We start from the raw sequence: 27,791 nt of genomic DNA, 5'->3' as shown, positions 1-27,791 counted from the left end.
AGAACAAATCCCAAGTAAGAAAACATTGGTGAATGTCAGAATGTCTTCGTGAAAACTGCGTAAGTGGGTTTAGAAGAAAATTATTCTTAAGAACGGTTGGTGAGTGAGGCCCATTCTTCTTAAGGAGTTTCTGATGCAGAACAGGTTCCTTCAATGACGACAAGTCATCCAGGTCCCAAGGCAGCAAAGCATCCCCATCATCACACTACCACCCCCACGTTTGAATGTTGGTATGATGTTCTACCGTGAAATGCTGGATTTGCTTTATGGCAGACATCGTGGGACTTGTGCCATCCAAAAAGTTTCCCTTTTGATTCATCTGAGGCTTGGGAATCGTTCAGATGATGAAAAAAGTGTGACGATATCCAAATTTGAGATGAGCTTTGAGGTTTCTCTAAGTTAGCAGTTTCCACCTTGCTACGCTCCCATTAATCCAATATTTGCCTAGTCCCTTTCTTATTGTGGAGCCATACAGTCTGACATTAGCTGAGGTTAGAGGTCTGCAGTTCTTTGGATGTTCTTCTGTGGTCGTTTGTGACTTCCTGGATGAGCTCTCCCTTGGGGACATTTTGGCAGGTTGGCCACTCCTGAGAAGGTTCACCACTGTTCCAAGTATTCTCCATTTCGAGATAATGGCCCTCACTGTGGTTCAGTGGAGTCCCCGAGCCTTAGAAATGTCTTTGTAACCATTTTAAATTTCTACAACTTTTTTTTCTCATCTCTTCTGGAATTTCTTTTGATCATGGCATGGCGTGCTTGTAGAAACTTTGTGGTGACTTCTTGACTATGATGATAAGGCTCAAAATGAGGTTTAGATTTAAAAAGGCTGAATGCAATGAAGCTTGGCTGTGTTCAATCAGCTGAATGTGTTTCAGACATTTAGACATAATGTAATTGTGACAAACACGCCTGCCACAGGCCACCAAAGTGGCTTTCTTTGGGGCCCTCCAGCACAGAGACACAGGGAGATGATGTTAAAACAGTCCACATTTATTCCATGAGGGTTTGGCAAAATGGTATAGCCGAATGAGCAGATGTTAAACCCTGTCATGACAGAGAGCTCCTGATGTGGGTGGGGATGGCAGATTTAACCTGTGCGCAGTGATTACCTCACTACGCACAGGTGCAGCCACTCCTGTTCCTGGGATAATTAGCCTGGCCAATTATCTAATTCTTAACCAATTATCCAATTGGCCAGGTCTAATTAGCTTGACCCAGGGCAGGTGTGGCTGCTTAAACCAGCCATCCCCACACCACAGTAATATTAGCCAAAAACAAACTGAAGAAACACAAAAATACATCTTTTTACTATTACAATTATAATTATTATAATAATTATTATTATTTTTATTTTTATTGAAATATTTGTTTTGTGTTTATTCCATTTGTTTTTGTTAAATATTACATTATGTCTAAAGATCTGTGAAAATACTTTTTCACAGCACTGCATATAAAATGGATTCATACAAATATATGTAAACATAAAATTATGACTGATTAATAGATTTACCCTGTACATGCATATAATTTGAGTTTTTCGACTTGGAGAAAAAAAGTCATTAAGGTGAACGTGACATAAAATGGCGACCTCAGCCAGCACCAGTCCTGAAATGAGAGGAAAATCAAAGGGCTGTGCGTAATTAACAACCATCACCAGAAATGATATGTGGATATTACTGAATATTTGCATGTTTGCATTTCAGTCTGCCTGAGTTCTCTCTGATGAGCATGTGAATCAATGCAATGATTCCTTCCTCTAAATTCAGCTGATTACATTAGGAACACATCTTGCCAATCCCCCGAAGGAGGTAAATCCAACTCAGACAAGACATCTAATCTGACCAGCAAGACTGCTTCCCACTCCGTGCGTGTTCAATGCTTTGCTGGAAAATCACCTATGGTTCACATATAAATGAGATCTACCATGTGCCTGCAGATTGAGTGTATTTCAGTGTACCCTTAAGCACAATAGCTCACTTCAGAGAGAAGTTCTTGGCCTGTTATAAAGAAACAAAAAAGAAAAGAAAAAAACAGAAAATAATTTAGCATCTGGGACAGGAAAGAATTTTCCAGCAAGCAATTTTTTAATGGATTCCAAAAAACTTTACTTTGCCAGTGCCACAATCTGAAGATAAATATGTTATAAAGGTGGCATTTGTGCCAAATGTGAATTAATTTACTAACCTTATGAAAATATGTGAGCCTTTCGGTGTTAGGGAAGTGTTCACTATATCTCACTAATGCAAAGATAATCCTTTCTCAATTAGTAGTGCTGGGTCCTTACATAAAATGCTATGTGCCACTGAAGAGTGCATTGTTTTGTCTGAATAATTAAAGCTGTACTTCTGTAACAATTTGAAACAGCTTAAATTAATTATTTAAATTACTGAAATACCTGTACTCAGTTTGAGTTTTTGTTTCAGCAATTCATTTCTCAGGTAACATTTTCCAGGGAACTGTTACAATATAAACAAACAAAGTTATAAATAAATGGTACATACAATCATATCTTGACCTGTGACCTGCATAGGCCACTGCATCTCAGAGTCAATTTCTTTGTGCTTGGTGTTACAGTGATAATGACCACTGTGGTGTGGAGTCCTGACACCACAGTTAATGCAGTTCTGACTAACAGAGGGACAATCTCTGCAATCTCACTGACAAGAACAGGCTGCAGCATTTATCACTGCCTTCACAGCACAGAGTGCTCCCCCAGTTTTCATACCAGAGGGGTTCAGCGAGGCACTAACAACTTGACAGAGAAATAATGATGACGAAGTGCACTTTTCCCTTGTGCGTGAGTGTGTGTGTGTGTGTGTGCATGTGTGTGTGCGCGTGTGTGTGTGTGCATGTGTGCGTGTGTGTGTGTACATGTGTATGTGTCTGTATGCGTGTGTGTGTGTGTGTGTGCATGTGTGTGCGCGCGTGTGTGTGTGTCTCATTTTCATGACATTGCTGCACATTGGAAGAAGCAGCCAAGCTCTTTGAATTCCAAGTCTGAAAAGGTACTGTTTCTATTTTCTTTTCTCTTTTTTTTGGGGGGGGAGGGGGATTTCACCCAGAAATTCTGGAGTTGGATAATGCCACGGCATGCTCTATCAAAGTGTGGAAGTTGTGGCCTGCCAGCCAACAGCAAAAGGCAGAGCAACTCAGTAAAGCACTGCCAGCTCTCTAGCAGGTGAGCCTGACAGTGAGCAATCATCACATTATCACTTACCTGAAAATACTACCCATGGATTTTCAGGACTTAATCCAGAAAAGGTACAGCTGCAATTGTTTTAAAAAGTGTGGGTTATTGCATTTATTGTGAAGACAGGTTGCTGTATGCATCAGCTCTTATATGACATGTCCGGACTAAATTAAGTTCATAAAAATAACATGAAAAAACAGGCAACAGGTCATTTTTGCCAGATCTGTGAAGCTCAGACCTACAAAATGCAATAAAATAATCTTTCTTATAGTAAATCAATACAATGCAGTTAATTTATACATGTGTGCATTAGGTCAGGTCTATTTACACATGGCCTGGTCAAAAATTGAGTATGAAGCCACTTGAATTATAGTCCCAAAAATATAATAAATTCCCTGCCTTTCGATGGTGGAATTGAATCTCTGCTGGCAATGAACTATCAATCTCAGATAATCTTCTTCTGTCCTCCTACTCAATATTCTCGACCACAGCAGCTGCAGACGCCAGAATAAGAGCTGTCTAATTCTAGGCTGAAGGACAGTGGGCCTTGTTCGTATTTATGAAAGAGGAAAAAGGTAAAACTTCAGCTATACATCCACAAGGCCATCAATCTATCCAGCATGCCTGTAACATTGGATATTGAACAAACAGCATGTGTGAAATTATGGAATATGTTAATGTACAGTATGTGTTAGTTCTACATTTAAATTAAAAAACAACATAGAGTGTTTTCGTAAGGTTTTGGGCCACCACGAGCCACTAGAACAGCTTCAATGTAGGGATGGAACAACATTCTTCCAAAAGATATTCTTTCATTTGGTGTTTTGATGATGGTGCTGGAAAGCATGATCTAACACCTCGGTCCAAAATTGGGTTGAGATCTGGTGACTGCGAAGGCCATAGCATATATAATTTTCATACTCATAAAACCCTTCAGTGACCTCTGATGCCCTGTGGTTGAGAGCATTGTCATCCTGGAAGAGACCACTCCCATCAGGATAAAATGTTTGATCATAGGATAAAGGTAATCACTCATAATACCTTTGTATTGATTTGCAGTGACCCTTCCCTCTAAGAGAACAAGTGGACCCAAACCATGCCTGGACAATGCCCCCTACAGCATAATGAAGTCACCAGACCCCCTCACTCTAGAGGTCTAGCATTCAGACCTGCATCGTTCTCTTGGTGTACACCACACATGCACTCACCCACTTGTCAAAATATGGTGAAGGATGACTCATCACCCACACATTTTTCCCCATCTCTGTAGACCAGTGCATATGGTTTTTGCACCACTGAACTCTCAAATGTACATTTGTATTTTCAATGAGGGGTGCATGCACAGCAACCCTACTATAATAACCCTCCCTTTAACCTCACAGTCATTGAATGTGTACTTTCAGCCACAATGTCTGACCCCTAATGTCTGTTGCATAGATATAAATTCAGATGTCACTTTAGTCACTGCCCCTATTGAAGCACTAGCCGGCAGTAGCAGTCTTCATGACTGAAACTCCTGCTGTCCATGCCCCAATAATAAACCCTGTTTCAGAGTCACAATCTGTTCCTCTTGCCATCTTGATCCAAAATTATCAACTTGGCCTGCTCAGCATTTTCATACATGCCACATAGCATGATAGGATGGTAATTGCTTAAATGTACCATGCAATACACCTGTATGGAATCACCTGCATTAGTTATGTTTCTCCAATCATTTTTCATTGTATCCCTAATAGACTCATATATACTCTGTCAGAGTTGAATTACACTGGACAGTTTACTATGTAGCAAGCAAGTGCGTACTCTAAATCATGCAATTTAATCATTATGATATTAAGAATGTACTAGTCTGAAGATACGATTCAAACTCTGAATTAGGCCGACCTTGGACAGCCAAGAGCGAATCTGAAATTATTCAAAACATTACGCTGTTTAAGTAATTTCAGAACCATGATAAGCATTAAAGCTTGAAGTGAATTATTTACATGCTTAATATTGTTATCCTTTTTAATGATCTATATGGCCTGATTTTCAACCGATGCTATTGTATGAAACGTCGGAAAAGATTTCATTTAAGAATTTATTTGTTTTTTCTTTTTAGTTCACGTGCTCCCAGTGCCTCCCACACTCAGTATGACGACAAATCCGGTGTCATTCAGAAAAACACAAATTCCGCTTTAAAAATCCACTTCATAAGAACATTGCCCACGACTTCATATTTTACTTATTTAATCAAGAATGAAATACCGACAAGTCACTTTTAATGCTTATTAAAAATAGCGCAACTGGTTTGTGGAAAATCTAATTAGGGCGGCAGTGTGGGCTACAAACAGGGGAATTAATCATCCAAGACTCTAGTGTCCATCCCGGGTCTTCGTGGCATCTCGCCTCAGTATTTTCCTCCTATCTGTGGTGCTGCAGTAACTCTGACTGTCAGTTGCGGGCAGCAAAAATTCCGATTTGCCTCACACCTCCTCTCCATCCCTGCGAAGCAGCTACAGTACCTCGATTATTGAAGTCAAGCTTGGAGTCGGCCCGGACACTATTTATTAGGATTTATCGGTATATGATGCTGCCTGTATGAATTGTGTTTCTGTCGAGCTTCTTCACCGCTGGCTAATATAAGCTACTAAAGGTAAGACCATGTGTTTTCGAGTGTGGTGCGATACATCCGTGTCTGTGTGCTTGTGGTTGGCTCAAGATGATGATGCTAGTTATCCCGTGGTGACATACAAGAACTACCATCCTTTCGACAGTTGATATAGCATATCATCTATATTGGCTATTGAAAATAGGGGCATATAACATATTTTTGGTTTATTGTAGCGACAGGTCATTTTGGAGGAAATTATCTGATTTGTTGTATTATAGAAAATATCTTATGTAGAAAATTTAAGATGAGGAATCGATGTCTTAAATGCAAATTTAAAAGCCCGACGTGATTAACAAATGAAACAGGACATCGCATATTCTGAGGTGAGAACTGGAAATTTAGATGCGCTCACAGGTGACATTGTTTCATTCAATGCGATTCCAACCACTAACTTGCGCCAAGTGACGCGGTGAAGTGTAGCCGATACAGCTCACGGTTGGCGATTGCCTAATTATTTCATCGGGTATGTATGGTTCCTTCCCTTAATGCTTACGTGCTGTCTAAATATATTGCACACACGTCAGAGTTACTTTTATGATTGCACGTTATCTGATGAATATATGTGGAGCACCGAATGATGACTGCATTCCAAAGGTGGTCATACAGTTTGCTTGAGTCAATGCTACGGTGTACATTCTAAGCGAGCTGTTTAGGCTAGAACGGTAGTCATCCTGTGTGGTCTGCTTATAGTTGCTTCTGGAAAACAGAAGGCTGTTGACTGAATTGAATGATAGTTTCGTAGGCAACAATGCTGGGATACATTTGAACGAAAGATTTAAATTCGGCGTGCAGGGTGCATTTGAGAAAATTGAATCGTTATGGGATATTAAACATCGCGGTAAATGTTAACGAGAAAAGGTCTTATGCTAATTGTGGATGCCTCTCAGCGATTCTGAGCACTAGCTATTTAAAGAAAATAGAGAAATACATTCTGTGTGCCATTCACGAATGCGAGGAATCTGTTCATGATTTATGCTGGAAGAGGAGCCTTTCCTCTCGTCATGCAAGTAGAAGCTTCAGCGCTTCTCAAATATAGACATAAGATTTTTTAATAGCACAAAAACGAGCTTGACACATAACACGAGATCGCTTCGTCTGTCATACAATCGATAAACGAGATTAACTGCGGCGCACGGAAGTAAAGGTTGGTACATTCAATTTAATCTGTCATATTGATTCCAAATACACATTTGATGAGTGAGAGACGAATGGAAGAGGCTGAATCTCGTGTTGCTTCACTAGCCCTGTGGTTTTCCTTCATTTATTATGTTTATATATTTTTCCCCTTCATCATTCATTCTTATAATTTATTGTAGGGATTGAGTTAATACATTGCAAAGTATTACAGTTCATGCGGCCGCACACGAACGCACGCACACGCAAACACAATTTGTCGAAATCACAAGTCACAGCAAAAACACATTGGGCATATCCACTGAAAAAATATTATATTATCAGCTATAACTCTCAGGTATGTTCATTTATATACACCATGCTGAATCCCAGACATAACCACCTATAGAACTTACAGTAGGACCTCGGTATTTGAATCAATGTACATCTGCTGAACCTCTTTCAATGTTGTGTGAAAGTTTAATGCACCTTGGAGGGTGAAGTGGTTCTTAACCATGCTGTTGCCATAGATTCACTGACACCTGACCTGTGGCTTGACAGGGCCCTATAGATAGGGTAGGTGAACATCACTATTCTCCTGAGAGGTCAAACGATGTCATTGTGAGCTTCTGTGTGCCTAGCTGTCATGGCTTATGTGTAAAGCAGTGATATTTGGACAGCAAGAAAAAGCGAGATGTCAAACTGACGTTTCTCAGTATAGTTGCGAAAAGGAGATCCAAATTAACATCATAAAAGGGGGGGGGGGGGGGGGTTAAGGTGAAGCATTTTGAGCAAAGTAAATGCAACCCAGCTTTCACTGACATTTCTCAGAGGGCTGACTACTGGAATTCATTGTGAGATGACACTGCGGCTATGTTGTTAAAATGTATTTTGCTTCATGTGGCCCTGAAGGAGCATGATATAATTTTTTTCCCATCAAAAAGGACATGCAGGCTTTAGTACAGCCTCTCGTCTTGGCAAACTGAACGTTTACTGCCTTAAGAGAATTTCTCCAAAGTCCACTCCTTTTTTAAAGAATCTACAGAGGGTGAAGGGTCCCATTAGAGTGAAGCCTTGCTGCAGTTTTCCTTGAGGACATCTCTCATTGTCTGTTGCCTTCGCTGGCTGGCAATATAAGGATTTGGCAACAGGCCCGAGTTATATCTATGAACCACCTATCTTATCAGTTAGAGAAACACACTAAACTGAGCTCCTTTATATTTCTTTGCAGGAGCTCATTTTTGAACACTTCTTGGTTTTCATATATTTATGTGGTTATTTAGGCCCCGAATTCCCTGGCAGTAATGTGTGAAAAACACAGAAAGGGGTCGACTGTTTTCTGATATTCATGAGAATGAGACGCAGGCACGGGTTTCCAGTTTCTCCACCAGCTCCCAGGTTGCAAATCATAAACGGTCTCTCTTTGAAGCGTACGGGATCGCACATGGCCGCTGCAGCTGGAGGACGTGGAGATTACAGCAGGTGAACATGCTTCTATTTCCGAATAACCCTTTCATCCTCAGAACGTTCAGAGACGTGCCGCTAGTGTGTCCTGAGATGTTAAATGGATTACAGAGATGCACTGGAAAGATAACAGCATTGCCTATCCAGGCTCCCCTGTTTAAAACTGCCCCTCCCCCCACAGCTGTTCTCTATAGACATGCTTGGCTTTATGTATTTTTCTAGCAGTTTATTTCTGTGCAGTGATTCAATTCACATCGGTAGAATTTAAATTATATGGCTGAGATGAGTGGTTGCAGTGTCTCTGGGTGCTGCATGTTCAACAAACCTGAGGTTAAGGGGTAAAAAATAATTTGTCATATATATGAACATCTTTGAAGGCTTATTTGGAGCCAGTTAATACACACCTGCCAATAATTTGCTGTGTAAATAATTTTCTATTTTGGCTCAGATACATGTATGCTGTATTCTCCATTTCACTTCACATAACCTTAGGATTTATTCATGAATAATCTTTCCTCGACCCTGAAGATAGCATCTTTTCAAAAAAGGGACCCAAAATGAATATATAATAAAATATTTTGTGTACGCTCCAGGAAATTACATGGAAAATCTCAGCTTTTGTGTTTCAGTTTTTTATTTGTATTTTTAGTGAATTTGGTATATGTGAGTGGTGTTACATTCAAGTCACTCTAATTTAGAATCACGCCTTACATTTTGGACAGTGGTTAATAATAGGAGGTTATATTAAATTTGTAAGTGAGGAGGCCGCAGTTCCTAACACAACCTGTGGGGCATGTGTTGTAGAGCCATAGCAATGGATTGTGGGCATGTAGCTTGTAGGTTTAAATCCCACATGAGACACTGCTGTTGAACCCTTGAGCAAAGCATTTAACCTGAGTTACTATTTCACTGTGAAATGAGAATACAAATTGGCAGTTGCTTTGAATGAGGAGGCCTTATAAGTATTTTCACAATATTCTCAGTGGCCCTTTGTCATTATACTGTGAGGACAAAGCTTGCTTTTGTTTCCTTTAACTGTTCTGTGCCCCTGGCTGTCCAGCCTGCCAGTTTGCTGAAGGGGGGACTCTGTGCTCTACTGTCGTTTTCCCATTTCACCGAGGTTTGACTTCCTCTCTGCACATTCCCGAAAGGTTAGAGACCTGATACCCTGCTAGGTTTAGCTTTAATTTTCTAGCTCTGTCACAGATTTATTGTGAGGATGTGCTATGTATTACCCAGGGGTGTCATTTAAGAAGTCACACCTTTTGTTCTGCGAGCTGCAGTAGAACGGCGAACTTTACTGACTGTAACCAAATCTTGTATGCCAGAAAGCCAGGTTTTTTTAGTGCCGGGGGAAACTGCGGCTTGGAAGAAAGGAAAAAAAAAGAAGCAAAGCAGCTCAGATACGAAGAATCATGTGACAACGGTCGCGGATTCATACGACAATCTCTCACCATATCCCGGCGCAACAATGAGTCTCTTCTGTGATTCCTTCTCCCTCTGAGATTATGTACACTTAATAAGGAAAACCCGGCGATCAGTGTGCTCATGCAGAGTGAGAACGACTCCAGTTTTAAAGTCTTTTTGCAGGTATGAACTCAGAAATTGCGGTTGCGTTATCTTCCATTATGCCAGGGACTTTTCCTCCTCAGTGTTTGCGGCCTGCTAGCAGAGTCGGTTTGCTTTTGCCACTGGTTTGACGGGCTCTGGGCTGACAAGCCCCTCTTGATGAGAGAGTTGCTGAGACACTGGGGGTGTGTAATCAGATTCATTAGCGCCAAGCTATTCCACTGTGCTAAGTGAACTGGAACAGCATCACTGCTTTTTTATTAGTACATTTTTCAACGAAATCCCCACGCATCAATGCGTGTAAGGTCACTTTACAGCCTATGGGGTTCTTCTGTTTTCCTGTACCATCAATGCCAGGAGTCATGCATTGGAAATGAGTCCAAAGACTGGCTTCTTTGGCATCTCTTAGATTACAGAACACATTTTCAGGGCTAATATGAATAGGTTTGCATGGCCACAGTCTAGTTCTATTCTGTGGAGAGAATAAAGGCATGTTTGTTTGCCTTCCAGCAAGCGAAACGCACTCTGACTGTGAAAGGGCGCTCGGCCGGGATGTTACAGAAATGCATTGCAGTCAAAGCCTCTGGATGTGGCAAGGCGTATTCTGCAGGCTGTTCCTGCTCATGTTTTTGCTATTTCTTTGAATCAAATTGAGGTCTACTGTTATACTCTAAAATCTAAAACACCTTGCCTGCCATAACAGCAGTATGAAAAAAAAAGAAATGATCGTAAGTCATACTACAGATGGAATCCACCTGTTATAAAAGATATATGCCCTCAACAAATGCCGGTGTTTTGATTTGCTGTTACACTGTAAGACTGCACATCTATTTTAGAAATGAAAGTACACCTAAAGGTCTGAACGGGTAAAGCACAGTTCAGAAGAGGAAAGCGAAGGTGATCACGTGGTCCGGGATTGAGGGACACTCGACAGTAATACCTCTGTTTCTCCGTCCGACTGGAGCTGTGGCCATATGGCAAGCCTTCTGTCTGCGGTACAGTACTAAATGCTCAACAGAAACAATTTTCCCATTCACCTAATAGGCACTACGACAGAGATCGCACACTCTTTCTGAACAGATTAACCTCTTTGGGATGAGCTCGCTTCTGCATGCAAACAGTGTTAACCTGACAGGCAAAGAGGAAATCATTGGCTTTATTCAAGCACGCAAAGCACAGATATGTGCGCACGCTGCAATTTTTCTTTCTCAGAAGAGGCTCATTTACGATTCATCACAGACAGGCTCTCACAAATAGGGTGCTCTGGATTAAATTAATGAAGAAAGTAACAAAAGTTCAATAATTCTTTTATCCTTCACGTTTTAAAAAAAAATCCTTCAAGGACTGCCAGCCTCAAGCAGTTGAAGAGAGAATTAGCAAAGTGTAATTTTATTGCAAGTGACTTCCTTTCATCTTCTCCACAATACATGGCTAATCAGATTTCATTCTGCATGCACTGAGCTTCCTGGTCATGATGGTTCATGTGTGTTTTTCATAAATGATTCAAAGGGTGCTCAGCTTCAGGACCCCTATTATATATATTTAATGGCCATTTTACATAAGAGGCCCAGTTAAAGTAGAGTTCAGGCAATAATATTATGATATGCATTCATCAGTTAAATTCTTACCTTAAGGTAGAATCCATATTAACTTAATTATAGGTGTATTATAAATAAAAATATATTCAAATGCATTCACTATAATTTTCAGTGACTATTAGTGGTGTGCAGAGGCAGTAATTGTTTTTGATATCTGTATTTGGGTTGGGAGGCAGCGTGTGCGTGGGGATAAATCCACTAACAAGGATAAAGAAAACCACATGATGTCCTTTACATCAGTTTACATTAATTATCTGGGGGGAAGGGGGGGGGTGGGTCTTGGGGGTTGACTGGTTTGATTCCTGGGTAGGTCTCTGCTGTTGTGCCCTTGAGCAAGGTACTTCAGTACATATCCAGCTGTATAAAGGATGTAATGTAAATGCTAGGTAAAAAGTTGTGCAAGTCACTCTGGATAAGAGCCTCTGCTACATGCCTGTAATGTAATGGTGCAATGCTGGTATTTATTATCCTTTAATGAAGGTAAATTGGAATGCAAGTGACTTTGTATCAGTTTATCTGTTTGGTGTGAAACCTCCAGGCATTCATTGTAATCTGGTGAGGTGAAGGGAAGGTTTGTAGCATCAAAGGGAATGTCATATCCATAAGTGTAGTAGTGCTTTTAAAATATTTACAAGCATCTTTCCAGTAGTGCTGTTAGAAATGTCTGGGAGCTTGCTTCAAGACAACGCGACAGAAGGCTTGCAGTTGAATTGCCTTAGCCTGCTGGGTAAATGATAAGAAGATGGTCTATTCCTGCTGAAATGATAATCATGAACACATTGACATAATGTCCTCATGAGCAGTGTGACTCCAAACCCTTACGAAGCATGTGGCCTATCGTAGTTTTAAGCTGGCACTTAACATTTGCTCCTTTGTGCAAGCTAAAGAATGAGAGGCTGCGTTCAGCAACTTCTGTTTTCTTGATGATCCTATGCAAAAGCAGTTATGGTGTGAGCTTCTAGCTGTTAAACAAAAGAGGTGCTGATTGGCTTTTTGAAGTCAGGTCTTAATACTTGAAATCAGGTCTTGAATCACAACTTAAGATCTACAATTTACTCTTTTAAATCAGGTCTAAAAACACCTCTTAGTTCGCACTTTTACCTAATTTACATTTAAATTTTAAAAAATTCATTTTTTGAATTGGCTGGTAAAAGTGATGGAGTTACATACCACTACCGAATTCTACCCGCATTTTGGCGGGTGGTGGGTGTTAATGTCAAGCCCTTTTCCTGCCTCAGAAGCCTTCCATTCTTTACTGAATGAGATTCCCAGTACAAATGTACAATTGGGATAACTGCTTGAAGCTCCTTGATCTGATTGTTGTTTGGGATTTGCTTAAGGTGTTTTCTCCCCCTGAAATACAACCCCCCAAAATCTTTTTTAAATAAAAAAATATGTGCTCTCACTCATTCACTCTTTCTTCACTTCATTCCCATTGCTTCCAAAATTAAAAATAAATGTATTTTGCTTTCAGGCAGAAATCGTATCCATTGAATAGACCGAGCCATTGAAATAATTGAACAGCTGGATACAGTTGTCATGCAATGCAATTGGATTTCGACAGCTTTAATAGAAGTGTAACAGGAAACAGGAAGAGGCATATCTCTAGCTGTGCAGCATTTGGTCTCGGCCTTCACCAACAATTAATGCAGTTTGACCTGCAAGACAGAATTGATAATGACTTTTGTCATCACATCAAAAGGCATGAGCATCTCTCTCATTATCTGTCAGGAGAAATGTTTTAATCTAGGCTCAAGTCAGAGCTGGATTTGAAAGCCCAGGGAAGACTATTTGGCAGGGTCATATGTACAGTCCAAGTCCACTTTATCCTTTATTTATGCAGCAACCCTTCAGTCTCATTTCTGAGAGATATTTGTAATATATTAGTCTACTGCAGCAAGAACACTTGAGCCTTCTCTTAATTTAAAAAGTACATTTAACCATTTATATAAATTTATCTATTTGGTCTGAGACAAAGAAAAATAAGTTCTAATATACTGAAACTCATACCTATGAGATTTGTGCTTTTTCAATGTACTGTGGTTACTGTTTACCTCAACTGCTATTGCATGCAGAAAGGTAAGCACAATTTAGTTTAACTATTACAAGTGAGGTGAATATTGGATGATTATCCCAATGCTTTCATTTCTCCATCTTTTTAAAAGATCATAAAAAATGCCTATTAAATGCCTAACATTTAAGTTATAAATGTACAAAGTTATTAAACTCCCCATTGGCTTAATAAAGGGGTTAATATAGATTGTTTCCACAAGATATTGATTGTTTCCACAAGGTCCTGTCTTTATAAATGAAGCTGTCACTTGCCCAAGATTAAAAAAAAAAAAAAAAATATGGGTTCTGATAGTACCTGACACAAAAGGTGAGTTAATGCATATGTGGATGGACACATGTACAGTATATAAGAGAGATTCCATTTCAGGTCACTTCTGTGGCCTTTCAGTCAGTGCCTGTGCTGCCTTGAGAAGGGCCTCTCCCTGCCCGTAGTGAGCACAGGATGACTCAGTGAAAAGCTACGATCCTTGCAGCGGTCGTGTGTGCTGAGACCCGACTCACAGAGTAGCAAAGCATCACTGTAATTGCATTGTCTCTCTAACAGAGGATTTTGCCCTGGGACAAAGAGCACAGTGCCACTTCTTTTCAAGGCAATTCCTGGGGATGCAGAGGCAGAGTTGTCCAGTTAGTGCTATTAAAATGACCAGGGGCAGCTAAAGCTGTGCTCTAGAGTAAAAAGTATCCCCTTGCATTTGAATAAAAAAATGATAATAATGCAGTAGTCACATAACCATGAGATCAAAATAATCATTAGAATCAAAATACCTGTTTGTCTCCTTTACTATAATAGGAATCCATATTTCATCAACTATGTTTAACCATATAACTATCATAGCAACCTCATCCATACCCCAGAACACATTTCCCATTTCTGTCTCTGATGACAGAACAGCCTCACATTATGTATTGGGGACTAGAGGCAGAAGAGCATATTGTAAGGGATTGCTCTGTAAGCATTCTTGCATTCCAACTGGCCCAGGACAGCAACACATACATCCTCTGAATCCTCATTTTCAGAGATCGTAAAAATAATGACTTGTTGCAGAGAGCCCAAAAATCAGGTATCTGTTCATATCTAATTCAGAGAAGAAGGGAATGTAGCACTCACATGACAGCGCAAAAAAAAAAAAAAAACATGGACTTGAAGGATCATTCTCTGCTCTGAGGTAGTGCTCTGGAGATCCACTAAATTGCAAGATAAAATGTTGGTGTTGGATCAGTTTGCTGCCTATGGCCATTCTTTTTTCAGAAATTGTGGGGCACAAAACTCATGCACGTCTCGTCCAATACATGAACCAAAATTATGCCTGGATTCAATGGACAATCAACAGCTTTGTCCTTAGCTTGGACTTCATAAATGCATATGATAATTTTTCTGAAGTTCAGCATATGCTAAAATCACCTCACCAGACTATATTAAGGGCAATTGTTTACTAAATACAGACCATAATCCAAGCTGAGGAAAAAAAGGAAAGTACATTTTCACTGTTACAGGTAATTTGTTTATAGATAGATAACGTCTTGACCTGCATAATCTTCACATGGTAGACATAAATAATGTGTCGGGAATACCTGTCCTTTTCTGTTAACCAGCAGACAGGGCCATCTCTGTCCTGTTTTCCCTAGATCAAGACCATCCAACTCCTGTATATCTACAATCCTGTAGTTTTTAACTCCAACCCCAACAAAGTACACCTCATTCAACAGCTAGCGATCTCATCGAGCTGCTAATTAGGAGAATCAGGTGTGCCGAATTAGGGTAGAAATGAAATGAAGAGTGGTGGATCTCCAGGAACATGGTTGGGCAGCCTTGTCCTAGATGATCTTTGAAGAGCTTCGCTACAACTGCCCCTGGCATCCGGAAGCAGTGCAAGGCTAATCCTTTTGTTTAAACCCACTGAGACATTAAGCTGTTTGTTTTAGGTCAGGCTAGGAAGTTGTTTTGCTCGGCTTTCAAGGAAGTCAGCACATGCCAGAGTGATGCCTGGGACCATCGCTGCTGTCTATTTTAAGCAAGCAGAGTTAATTGAGCTAATGCATTGAGGCTATCAGTGCAGAAGGTGTGGCTTTAAATGGAATTGAAGGCCATTTTTATGATCTTGAGAATAGATCCATAAGATGGGTTTAACAATGGCCTTGCTCTTATCAGATGAGCTATTTGTGAAAGGATCATCCACAACAGTGCGAGAAGTCATGGCTTAAAGTGTCTGCTGAATAATGAATGCAGCAAACGCTAATGCATTTACCACAAAGCTTTATGATGTCTTGATAGCAAGGAATAGACTCCTTAAATGTAGTCATCATTGAAGGAGACAGTGAGTAATGGGCAGTCCAACGTGGTTTTTATTAAGTTATTCTGAAACCATGACAAAGATCAGCACAGATGCTTGGTTGGTAAAAAGGAATAGACTGGACAAGGAAAATGACTCTTAAGCTTGCCAATGTGTGTGTGTGTGTGCGTGTGTGTGTGCGTGTGTTTGTATGTGTGTGTGTATGTGTGTGTGTGTGTGTGTGTGTGTTTTCCCCAAGTTTTTCTTATCTTCAGAGAGCTGTCCTGATAGGGAAATCAATGCAGTTTGATGCTGAATTTCCAGTTCTCTGCACCAGAACAAACACTCTCTCGCATTTCATTGCAAGCAGTTATTTTAGCATTTTCAAGAGAAATTGTACAAGTGGCATTTCCTGAATATTATGCACACGGCCTTGCAGAATGCTTTCATACTGCAATATTTTGTAGGGGAATAGCATCCCACTGAGCAGAATAGGAAACATTCCATTCCTGTAGCTGACAGAAACTTGTAGCAGTCTTGGCTTCTTCAAAAACCAGCTTCCGTGGGAGCATATGCAGGAAAATCCTGTATGATTAAGAGCTGTGTCACACAAAATAGGGAGTGTGTGGATTCCAAGGAAAATTTCTTTGGAGTTCTGCATAAGATCTTTTGAGATTTTGCTGAACAATTGTGTTAGATTTTGTGTTGCTGTTTGTGTGGTTTGTGTAATTGTGTGGTTAGCTTTACTTAGATCCCCATGTAATTGGGAGCTATTAACTGCAATATTTTGAATGTTGAAAATTCAAGGTTGTAAAAGTGATAGAATTTTTGTGCTTGAAAGTGCTTGACATTCTGTCTCTGTTATTAACCTTTCTGTTGTGAATTCAGTGACATTGTTCCTTCCAAAGTAATTTCTCTGAAAAAAACTAGTTACAGTATGTTAGGGTTTCAATAGATTAAACATTTAGTTAAGTATTTCTGGTCTGTTGTAAAATCATTCATTTCGAAAGGTCACTGAAAACTTATATACACAAGCTGATGAGTCAGAGCAGAATGCAGTGAATCTTCAAATAGTGTCCCCCAGAGAAAAATGTATCTCAAAATATTAAGGGTTACATTATCACTAACATTCTGTCTGAAAATAAGTTGTTTAAAAGAGCAATATGGGCCAGGGTACAGGAATGTCCCTTGTTTTTTTTTCCATTTTCAGTGGGATCATAATTAGTAATTTATAATGATGTCAATGATTTGTGGCGCTGCATGCTGGATTATTTATTTATTTAGTTTTCTTGCATTTGCTTGTACCACACTATTTCACTATTCTATATTCCACATTGACCACAGTTTCTTATTTTTCTCCATATGTTTGAAATTACTGCCAGATGCTAGCTTTGATCACGTGCTTTGCCATCATACCAATTGCCTCTCCCTCTTATGTGATTTTCTGATGAGAAACCTGCTATGAGTCAAATTACCTCTGGGTTTGTCATTGACTTTGTTTTGTCGCAAACTTCTGAAGAGGCTTTTAACAGCATGTAATTTGGTTATTCTGAGTAAGTCAAGTTGATGCTACCATTGTCTCTGTCTGGTCTAAGCCTTTCATTAGTATTTTAGAATCTAATTTGCACGGTAAATCCTCATTTAATTTCAGGTTTTTTCCCTTGTCATTCATTTTATCATGTAGTTGACCTCATGTTTTCTGTTGTTTTTTTATTAGTTATCTATTTTTTAGTTTTTTTGTTTTTGGTCATTAAAAAACAGTCTGAAAGGCTCTGGTAATATTATGAAACTTACCCCTGTAAAGCTGAATCTTTGGGTTGGTTCAGCTTAAGGCACCGTTGTGACCTTGAACATGGAAGGGGGTTGATTTCTATGATATGGTAAATATTTCAGTTTTCCTTGCTAAATGAATTTCCAGTTAATATGTGCAAGAGCATTTTATTAGAAAAGTTTTGGTTTTTGGGTCATCTGAGCAGCTCATGACTGAAAAAACAATACTGATATAATATTACTACAAATCAATGTAATATTTTAATTTAATTTTATAATGCATTATAACAAATTGACTTATGTATTAGCTGTTAGGTTGATATTATTCCTATATTTTCATGTATAAAGTATAGTTAGGATCTGTACTGTGTTAAATTTTTAGCTATTTTATAATTTACAAATTTTGAGTTGGGGGTATACAGTGATTGTGATTCCAGTCCCAATGCCATAGTAAGGTACATTATATTTTCAGAAATGTTCTTTGAGCACCTCACTTCCGTAAAGGTCAGTTACATTCTTTCTTGGCTCTGTCTGAAATTGTGAAAAAGGGGAGAGAAAATGGGCACCTTCCACACTGCAACAGTCACAGATCATTTATGAAAGCCTGCACTGTCTTTTGTAACAAATGTTTTATTTTTCTGAAAGTGGAAGCTCCTACAAAAGAAGACTGAGGTAAACAACAATGTGCTCTCTAAATAAAATGATAAAAATGATAAACATGTAAAATGTACGTTTTGAGACCCTGTCAGTTGGGGTTGTGTATGGTCAGTAAGAGTAAGGTTGAGTAAGAGCCATGACAGGAAGTTCTGGCCAACTAGTGCCAGAAAAATTTGTGATGAATGGGTGAATGCTGGGAAAAGATATTGGCATATGTCAAATGTATTTGCCTTCGCTATTGGAGTTGGTCTTCAACCTAGGGCAACAAAACATATTCCCTGCACATCCACTGGCTATGAATAATCAATGTGCCAGTATTGCACAGAATCAGGCCACCCTGTCAAGATTTATGCTTGCAAGCAATGCAGAAAAAAGAAAATAAAAATTGCAGCTCAAAGCTTAAGAGAAAAAGGTGGTTTTGAATGGGTTTTATTATTGAATAGACAGAGCCCATTGTGATATATTGATTCTTGGGAGTGTCTTTAATTGCATAATAATATCCAGAGATGAGCCTTGGCTTTGTTTTGAGTCCTTTGGTTTTTGGGTCAATTAGCTAGATTGTGTTAAGAGTGCCTGTAACAGTGCATTTGGAACAGTAGACAGGAAGTCAGAATGGAACCAGCGTTATATGAGTTCAGGAGTGCAGGCTTCTTTGTACACTGTGGTCACGGGCTTGAATGACTGTATGCTAGAGTAACCATGAGTAACCCTCCTGGAGCAACGTGCAGAACAGCATGCATTTCATTTCTAAAATAGAAAAACTGTTGAATATTTCCCAAACAGTATTTTTATACGCCATCCATACCAGGGTGATTGTAAATTTTGGAATGTAAAGTTTAGTAACTGGACTGGAGACTGGCCATTTGGCGCATCTGGATTCACTGATTTTCCAGCAGTCTAGAGTTCTACTACCAGGCTTAATCTTGTCTTGAATGCTACAGACTCTCTGTTTACAATCTAAGGCCCAGTAAAGCTGCATTCCCTGTATTGACACGTCCATGATGACTGGTTCACTCGGGCGACTTCATTATCGTGAACGGTCAACAATATCGCACAATGAATAGTGACAGATAGATGCATTTATAGATGAATCAGTATGAAAACGGAGGTAGTAAAGGATTATGTTAATCAAGCAACAAAAAAAAAACAACAACAAACAAGACAAATGCGAGTTTCAGGGTTTAACTGGAGATGAGCTTGCTCCAACTCATACATTAGAGAGTTAACAGGGAGGGGGGCTTATGTAGTCATAATATATGCATATGGATGTATAAATATTTGTGCTGTAAACAACACAGGACCCAACAATTGTGTGTTTTATTTCATGCTCTGCAGAGCGCGGCTACGAGGCACAAGTGACGTTTACACAACCAGCCTACGGCTGTTACAGGCCCGTGGCGGTGGCTAAAGCCGAGTGAGACGTGAATGTCCAGGAAGAAGGTCCAGAGCGATTATTGTATTTATAAACCTGCTTTAGCCGTACGCTAGTGGGGACTTGGAGGCAACCGTGTCTCTGCGGTAGTGCAGCTGCCCGACTTCCGCAAAGCGGTTCGGTTCTCATTTGCTCTAAAATTTACCTTCATCCGCTTCATTTATCTTATCGGAATTTCACCCATCCTCGAATTTGTCTTCGCCAGAGGGGCATTCATCCTCCCAAGCTGCGTGTAATTATGGGAAAGGGCAAGCGATCCGCGTTTCTCTAATCGTGCTGCGCTCCAGCTTAATGCCCACCGTGCAGCTGGCTTCCCAGCGGAACCGGCCTCTTGGCAGGGCGTGAGGTTGAGGTGCCGCTCAGCAGAGAGCGTGTGCGCTGCACCCTGTTTCCGCACGCCTGGCTGCGGGAAGAGAAAGGTGCTGCAGCTTCAGAGCGTGAACGGTGATTAGCAATTATTATTTCCAAACGTGCGCCTCCGTGACATTCATCTACGGCATCTGTTTTTGCTCCCAGTCCCCCGTCTTCTCTGGCCGGCTTTGTCCATATGTTCAAACGACGAGCGAGGAAGGGGACTGAAACTGTGTGGCGTCTTCTCGCGTGTAATTGCTCTGCGAGAGAATGCCTCAGCAATGATCCGCCAAATACCGCTTGAGCTCCTTCTGCGCATATGCATACAGCAATTAGTGCTTGGCATATTATTATGCTGGTTATGGAGTTTTGACCCGTCTTCCCTAGCTCATAATTGAAGGAATTAAGCTAAAGCTATGAAATGTGTTCAGCAGTGTTCTTGTCGATCCCCTTGTATCAGTAAAATTACTGCTAGTGCATATAATGCATTTTTTCAAGGGCTGTGACACATTTTAAATATTTAATCAGTTTTAAAGTCTGTAAATCTTTAATCAGTTTACATTTGGCTTGAGGTCGATCTATACTTGAAAGTTTAGCTCAATGAACAGTGTGTTTAATATAAAATTCATTTTAGCTAGTGTTCAACTGGACATCTGAAAATTGGTGTGAGATGTTAATCACTGTGTTCAATAAAGTTTAAAGGATGGTTATAGTATTTTAAATACACTGTTTAAATTAGTAATTGTTGGTACCTGTCGCTGAATGGCACGTAAGAGAACACAATTATCAAAACATTATCAGTAATTGGTAGCTTTACCAAGTCATGATGTAATTATAAAAATATGAATGATATTGAATTTTTTAAGAGCTGCAAGGTTTTCCTTACACTTTCACAAACAGCTGGATGAAAGAAAAATAGTTCAGACACTCAGGTACAATGACAAACAGCTTAGTATGTGTGAAGATAAAAGCCGCCTATGCCCTGTTTACCTATGCACATTCAAAGTCTTCCCAATTGGAGAGACAGAACCCAGAGTTGATATTTATGGACTGCGTACTGATTTGTTCTCTACTTAAGAGTTGTAGTTGCACTGTCCCATTGAGGATCTGCATCAGTAACACTATTGGTAGCATTCCAAAGCACATAAATAAGCTATATTTATTCAGATGCTAAAGCTACAATGCTTAAACACAGCTTACTGAACCTGCCATGCATTATTTATCTACCTTATTTGCCTTTACCTTGTTCCCTAGACCAAAGAAAAAATGGAGTCTTTTTAATGTGTGAATCAAAGACTGGAGAGAATGCATTGTTGGCTGTAAGATTTTTAGCATCCTTTTTGTTGCTGGCTGACAGCTCTGTACGTCTGTCTCTCGGGTTACTTAAAACAATAGGCAAGGATGTGGATGTGTAAACATGAAAGGATAAGTCCCAAGGACAAAGAGTGCCCACTGTGGTTTGTTTTGATGCTATCCTGTGCTCAGAATGCAAAAACTCAATTTTCTCAACCACTGTAAGCTGCACAGTAATATAATTGTTTAACATTGACCACCAAATGACCACCAATAAATGGTACTGGTAGCTGTGTTGTATCACCAGTATGAGCTTATATATTTCCATATCAACTAATAATATCAACTAACAATAATACTTTTTTCTTTGTCAATTGCTGCAAGGTGACAGTAACTTAATTATGGTTTAGTACCAGCTACTACTGAAGCATGTTTGACAATTATTGTAGTTATATATATATATTTATGTACCTAAGGTAAATTCACCTAAGTGGCCGTACATATAACAGCCTGGGTCAATTTTCTTAACTGCCTCATATAAATAGCATATTAACTTCCTACTCTTTTTCTGCTAAATGCTAATTTTCTTTATCTGTTCTGAAAGTAGCTCTGTGAGCCTTAACTAGATAATGCAAGATTAATTAAATGAGAGCTGGTTATATGCAACAAGGTACATTCAGCTCTTTTGTGAAAACGTAGAGTGGACCACTATTTCCTTTTGATATTTCCATTCCAGCTACCTTGACGTTAGAGAAGTCACTCCTGAGAAAACAGAAAGAAAACCCTAAGGAGGCTCCATGCGCATTGATAAAACTGAGCCTCCACCGGCAGAGAGCTTTTAAAATCCACCACTGCCTCTATACAGTGGCTCAGACTGACCCAACTGGTTCAAACTGTGACTACAGTACTGCACACTGCTGTGTCTAGCTACATGTAAAGGCTCTGCATTCATCTTGAAATTGTATGAGTGCCCCAAGTAAACTTCCTCCCACACTCTCAAAGTCATGAGAGAACATGTTTTGCTATGTGTGTGTGTGTATATATATATATATATATATATATATATATAGAGAGAGAGAGAGAGAGAGGGAGAGCAGGTGATTTAGATTCTTTATAAGTTATAAAGGTGTTATAAAGGTTAGAAATGCATAGCTGCTGTGTTCCAGACACTGATAAACAAAGAGCCACTCAGCAGAGGTCAGAGAGTGAGAGAGAGAGAGAGAGAGAGAGGTACAGGCATGACCTGCTTTAGGTACTGAGAGAGTCACAGTTCTTCACAGGACCTGTTGTGCTGACAGCTCAGTGCATTTGTAAATGAAGTGGCTAATTCTCAGCTGCCTGAATGGACCTTGCTATGCAGCGTAATAAGGTGGGAACAAAATCAGTGGAATGCACACAGCAAGCCAACGGCAAATTTGGAGGAATATCCATATGAACAGATGGCAGTGGTAGGGGAGGGGAGTCTGAGGGGAGGAATATTTTTTTGGGCAGATGAATACTAACCTTCCATGATAGAAACATTTCTTCTTTTCTGTAGAGGTTACTTTTCAGAAACTAAGTAACTTCATACTTGAATGCCTATTAAAAAAAACATGTATTTCTTGAAGAGAAATTTACACTTGGAATGGGCGCTGACTGTTTTGTCTCAGCTGTATTTGAAAGGCTGCATATGATGCTGTGATTCATGTAGTTCAGAATATGTATTATGTATGAAGCTGTTTCATAATGTGCCTTCTGAAGTGAATTGCTTTATCTTAAAGGAGTGTATAAATGATTAATTTCAAAAATAAAGTGGGTGGTGGGGGGGGGAGTGGTATAGCAGAAGCAACACTTTGAATTTATTTTAGAATATGATCACCTTCCCGTCATATGTATAGTTTTCTGACAGGGTATTCAAAGGATTGGGCAGGTACACTGATATGGATATGACTGTCTTAAATGAAGTAACCTCCTTTGCTGGCAGTGACTTTGTTTTTCATCATCTTCATCATCACCATCATCATCATCATCAGCATTATCATGCCTTTGATCATCATCATCATCCTTGTGATCATCATCATCATCAGCCTCATGATCATCATCATCACCATCATCATCATCATCTTCATCCTGTGATAATTATCATTCACATAGTCAAATACTATACCATCCAGACATTATCTATACCTGCTCATACATGCTATACCAATAAAATATAAGCCTGTGCTTATCTGGTTTTCAGATGATCATTTGACAGATTAAATCTCCAGGATTAAGTAAATGACCCAGAATAATAAATGCTCAATTCTATTGATTCACTGTTCATCATTGTGACACAAATGTAATCTCAGCAGGTAAGTAATAAATGGGTGACTTGGACTGACCATATGTGGATGCTGTAGGACAGAGGTCTGCTACCCTGATCCTAGAGAGCCACAAGCTCAGCTATTTTCACTTTAAAATCACACAGTTCAGACCCAGGTGAGCTAACTGTAATCAACTGCTCCAATTGACTAATTCAGTGCAGAGTAGCAGTGAAAACCAGCAGAGCCTGTGGTTCTCCAGGACCAGGTTTGCAGACCCCTGCTGCAGGAACACAACTTTTTTTAAATCAAAATAAATCTGCTGCACAGATTACCTCACACGGCTCCAAAATGGGATTTATTTTTGTTAAAGCTAGCCCCTGGATACAGTGGTTAAAAATCTAATGCCACATGTCTGGCTTTCCGTAAATAGCCAGTCATTGAGCCCGATGTGGTTTCCATCATAGCCTCCTGAACTGGTAATTGCTCTGCTCTCTCTCACTCTTATGGCTGTGATTTAGCTGTTAGTCCTGGATGGTGATAGTTGCACCTTATAAAAGAAACGGCTGGTGTGTCTTCATCGGGTCTTGACGCTGGGTGAGACTCTTATTGTAGGTCCTTGTGGAGAGGAGAGAGAGGGTCGACGATCACACCCTAGACTGCTAGCCAGTAGTCTTGTATTATAATAACAGCAATGCATGCTCTTGGTAAAACCAATGTTATTCTGAAGCAGTATACTCAGTTTACAGGGGCATAAGGAGATAATATGATTTATTTATTTGTAACTTTAGCATCACATGGCACTATTTATGCAATATTTTTGTCATTAGGGACTCTTAGCACGATTGTGTATGCTGTTTACACACTGGGTTCATTTACAGCAGCAGTCCTTTTTCTTTTAAATATGAGTTCATAATGAGGAGACGGTGTTCAGTGGAGTATACAGCCTGTCATTCTGGCTTCATCTTTTTGCATAGAATCAAATTTTCTAACACTGTCTGGGTATTCTGTCATTTCTATGAAGCCACCCCAATAAAATCACAAGTGGCATCAGAGCCGACTATTCGTAAATCAACCATTAGCCACCAATGATCTGTTTTAAGTTCACTAAATCAAAGGTTGCTTTGTGCAGTTGTCTTCAGCCCCTACAGCGCTTGCCTCGGTGCTGTGATACAGGATTTATTAGTAATTTCATTAGTCAGAGTGAAAGGCCGTATGTGTGGGGATTTGGTGAATGCCATAATTGAACACAAAATTGACTGACAGCTGGTAGAAGGGCATCAGTGATTTTTTTTTTTTTTTTTTTTTTTTTTGGCGTTAGGCTCAAGCAGATGACTTTAATCGCACCCTTTAACAGTTGTGTGGATCCAGATTATTTTGACCATCAGGTTAAAACCGAAAACCTCCAAATGTGTCAAATGGGTCAGGTGCCATTATCTGTTATTTGTATTCAGAGGTGAAATGACAGCAAATGTTGCTTTCACCCCTACTGAGAATAGATTTTACAAGTATTTGAGTGAAAAAAAATCCATAGAAATGTCCTCAGCAGACAAAAAGCACCACTTTCCCCCCGTATATCGGAAGAAAAATGGCTGTGATTGCGTGAGGGTGGTGGACTTGGTGATGAAATGTCAGAACTCTTTTCTATGATGGCCTGTTCTTACAGTTGCACAGTGCTACTGTAAACAAATGCATTTGTGTATTAACATACCATCTGAACCATGTCATTACTTGCTATCATACATGCTGCTTAACCAGCAGGAAAGGAGAAAGCATTTATGGCTTGTTTCAGCACCACGGACAGCAGAGTAGAGCCCTCGTTAAAGCAGAATAAAGTCCCTCTTTTAAAGATCTCAGGTCAAAAGGAGGAATTATTTCTTCTTCTTTTTTTCATTAAAATTTTCTATCAATTTTATATTAAACCCATATCTATTTTTGGCTGCTAAAACTGAGTGCATGATAAATTTAAGGGACTGTGGCGCTGTATTGTTTCCCTTGGACAATTTGTCCTTTCATACCATTGAATTAACTCTTTCCTGTCTTGTACACATGTGGGCTAAATGCATGGCGTCACTCTGGCGATGTCCTATGCATTAATAATTAGCTGAATGAGTTTACTGAGAGGGTAGAAACCTTGGCAAGCAGTGTGTGCTGACAGGATCAGTCAATGAGCAGCAATGGCATGGCGGAGCTCACTTCAGTACAGGCTAACTCCCTCAGTGTAGGGCGATTTAGCTTGTTTAAAGATTGCAGTAACCCTGACTGTGACTGAGGCCATCGAGGGACAGTTGTGCCAGTGTTCATACCCTACTCCCCGCCCCATACCCCCTCTCGACCCCCAGCTTCTCGTAAGGCCACACTGCCTGGGACCTGGAGGAAGCCCACATTTGATGTGCTGGGCTGTCGGGCCCGTGGCACAGTGACCCGATAGGCCTGCCTGCTGTTGCTGGGTGACCGAGCGTTGGCATGTAGAAAAAAGACGCTTCTGCCTCTCGTGGGAACGCAGGAGCGCAGGACTCTGTGCTGCATTAAGATAAATACTGCCGCCGTCAACGCAAACTTAATTCAGCGGGGTTAAATTCAATTTAAGGCAATCCAATCTGCATTCGACCCAGTTTTGACACTCCTGCGCCGTGCGGGAGTGAATTGGCACTCAAGCAAATGCATCAAGGAGCTTGGTTTGAAAAGCACTATTTGTTCAAGGGGAAATACTATATGATGCTCACAAATCTCTTCTAGACCCAGTCTAGCACTAGATTAAAGCAGCTTGTTATAGTTTATTCATGCCATTTAAAATTATGTCAATAAAATCAATTTCATTGTCCAGCTGAGCAGTTTGATTCACCTAATGTCTTGATTGTCAGATATTATTATAATGGTCGTTTTTATAACTTATATCACTTTCAAACACCAATTGATATAATGGCTGTACTTCAGTTGCAATGTGAATAACTCATATATTAAATGGATTTAGCTCAAGGGTTTCAACACTTGATATCCACCCAATGGGTTTTAAACCTACAATATTCTGGTCACAAGTTTGGTCCCTTGCCCAGTGTGTTACAAAGCTATCTTGCCATCTTCAATGGCAGCACACTTTAGTTTAATTGACTGTGTAAGTATTATAATTTGTATTATAATTACCATTATAGTACATGATGCTGCTGTAGTCCTGACCTCAGTTTCACAATGCTTTTCACACTGAATTCTAAGCACTGGTGTGTGTAAATGCTTGTTCTGACATTGCCTCCTATTAAGTATGCTAGGCACACAAGATTTAAAGAATTGACTTTTCATGAACCATTTGTCATCATGGGATAATGTGCCTTTTAAAATACTGTAGAGTAGTAATTATTTATATGATCAATTATTCATTACATTTTCTTGTGTTTGGTTTCTGAAACTGAGTGCATGCTGAATGTAAAGGACTATGGTACTTCACACATAGGCAGTTTGTGATTTTACCCCCTTCAATTCACTTACATGTACTTATTTTATGAGCACATACTGGTTAAGTGCATACACTAAGCATGTGTGTTTGTAAGTGACCCACTGAACTAGCTGAATGTGTTTAAAATGTGGGCAGTATGCTTGTTTCAAATGACTTTTTTGGTGAAATAACTTTAGCAAGGTTATTTGTAGTGCAGCATATGAGGGTAAAGTCTACCTTCTGAAACATTTCAATATTTTAGGAAAATAGGAAGTGTTTTGACCCTAAAAATAATTATCTAGTCGGACCATTTCCAATCTTTATACTTTTCAGGCTGTTAATATTTTTTCATTGTTTTGTTGAAGCTGGGGCACTTCCATGTATTGGTCCTATAAAGAAGGCTTTTATGGTAAAGGTCATCTGCAATATTTTTTATTCATACAGCACATTAAAGGATATTCGTTGTATTATTAATCTGATCCTAGTATCCACTGTGCCAAGTCTTCAGTGAATATTATGATGAGGACCGAAAAAACATTCTGTTTGTGAGCAATTGAGTGCAATTCACTCTGAACAGTGGGGCAAATGTTTTAACAAATCAAGCAAAACCCCTGCATTTTTCTGTGTTCGCACGGCATAGTGGCAC

At 39.7% G+C, this 27,791-nt stretch overlaps 1 protein-coding gene across 5 annotated transcripts in view; it reads left to right on the top strand.

Annotated features, from left to right (window-relative positions):
* The first annotated feature begins 5,608 nt into the window (after positions 1 to 5,608).
* Positions 5,609 to 27,791, top strand: part of dlgap1b (discs, large (Drosophila) homolog-associated protein 1b) — a 137,554-nt gene continuing 115,371 nt past the window's right edge. For all 5 annotated transcript variants that reach the window (XM_064332811.1, XM_064332812.1, XM_064332810.1 and 2 more), the window contains exon 1: positions 5,609 to 5,825. The gene's annotated coding sequence lies outside the window, so the exon portion shown is untranslated. The remainder of the gene's footprint in view (positions 5,826 to 27,791) is intronic.

This window comes from Anguilla rostrata, chromosome 4 (genome assembly GCF_018555375.3).
Source record: "Anguilla rostrata isolate EN2019 chromosome 4, ASM1855537v3, whole genome shotgun sequence".
NCBI lineage: Eukaryota > Metazoa > Chordata > Actinopteri > Anguilliformes > Anguillidae > Anguilla > Anguilla rostrata.
Note: the sequence above shows the minus strand (reverse complement) of the source record. Positions and strands in the feature narration are given on the sequence as shown.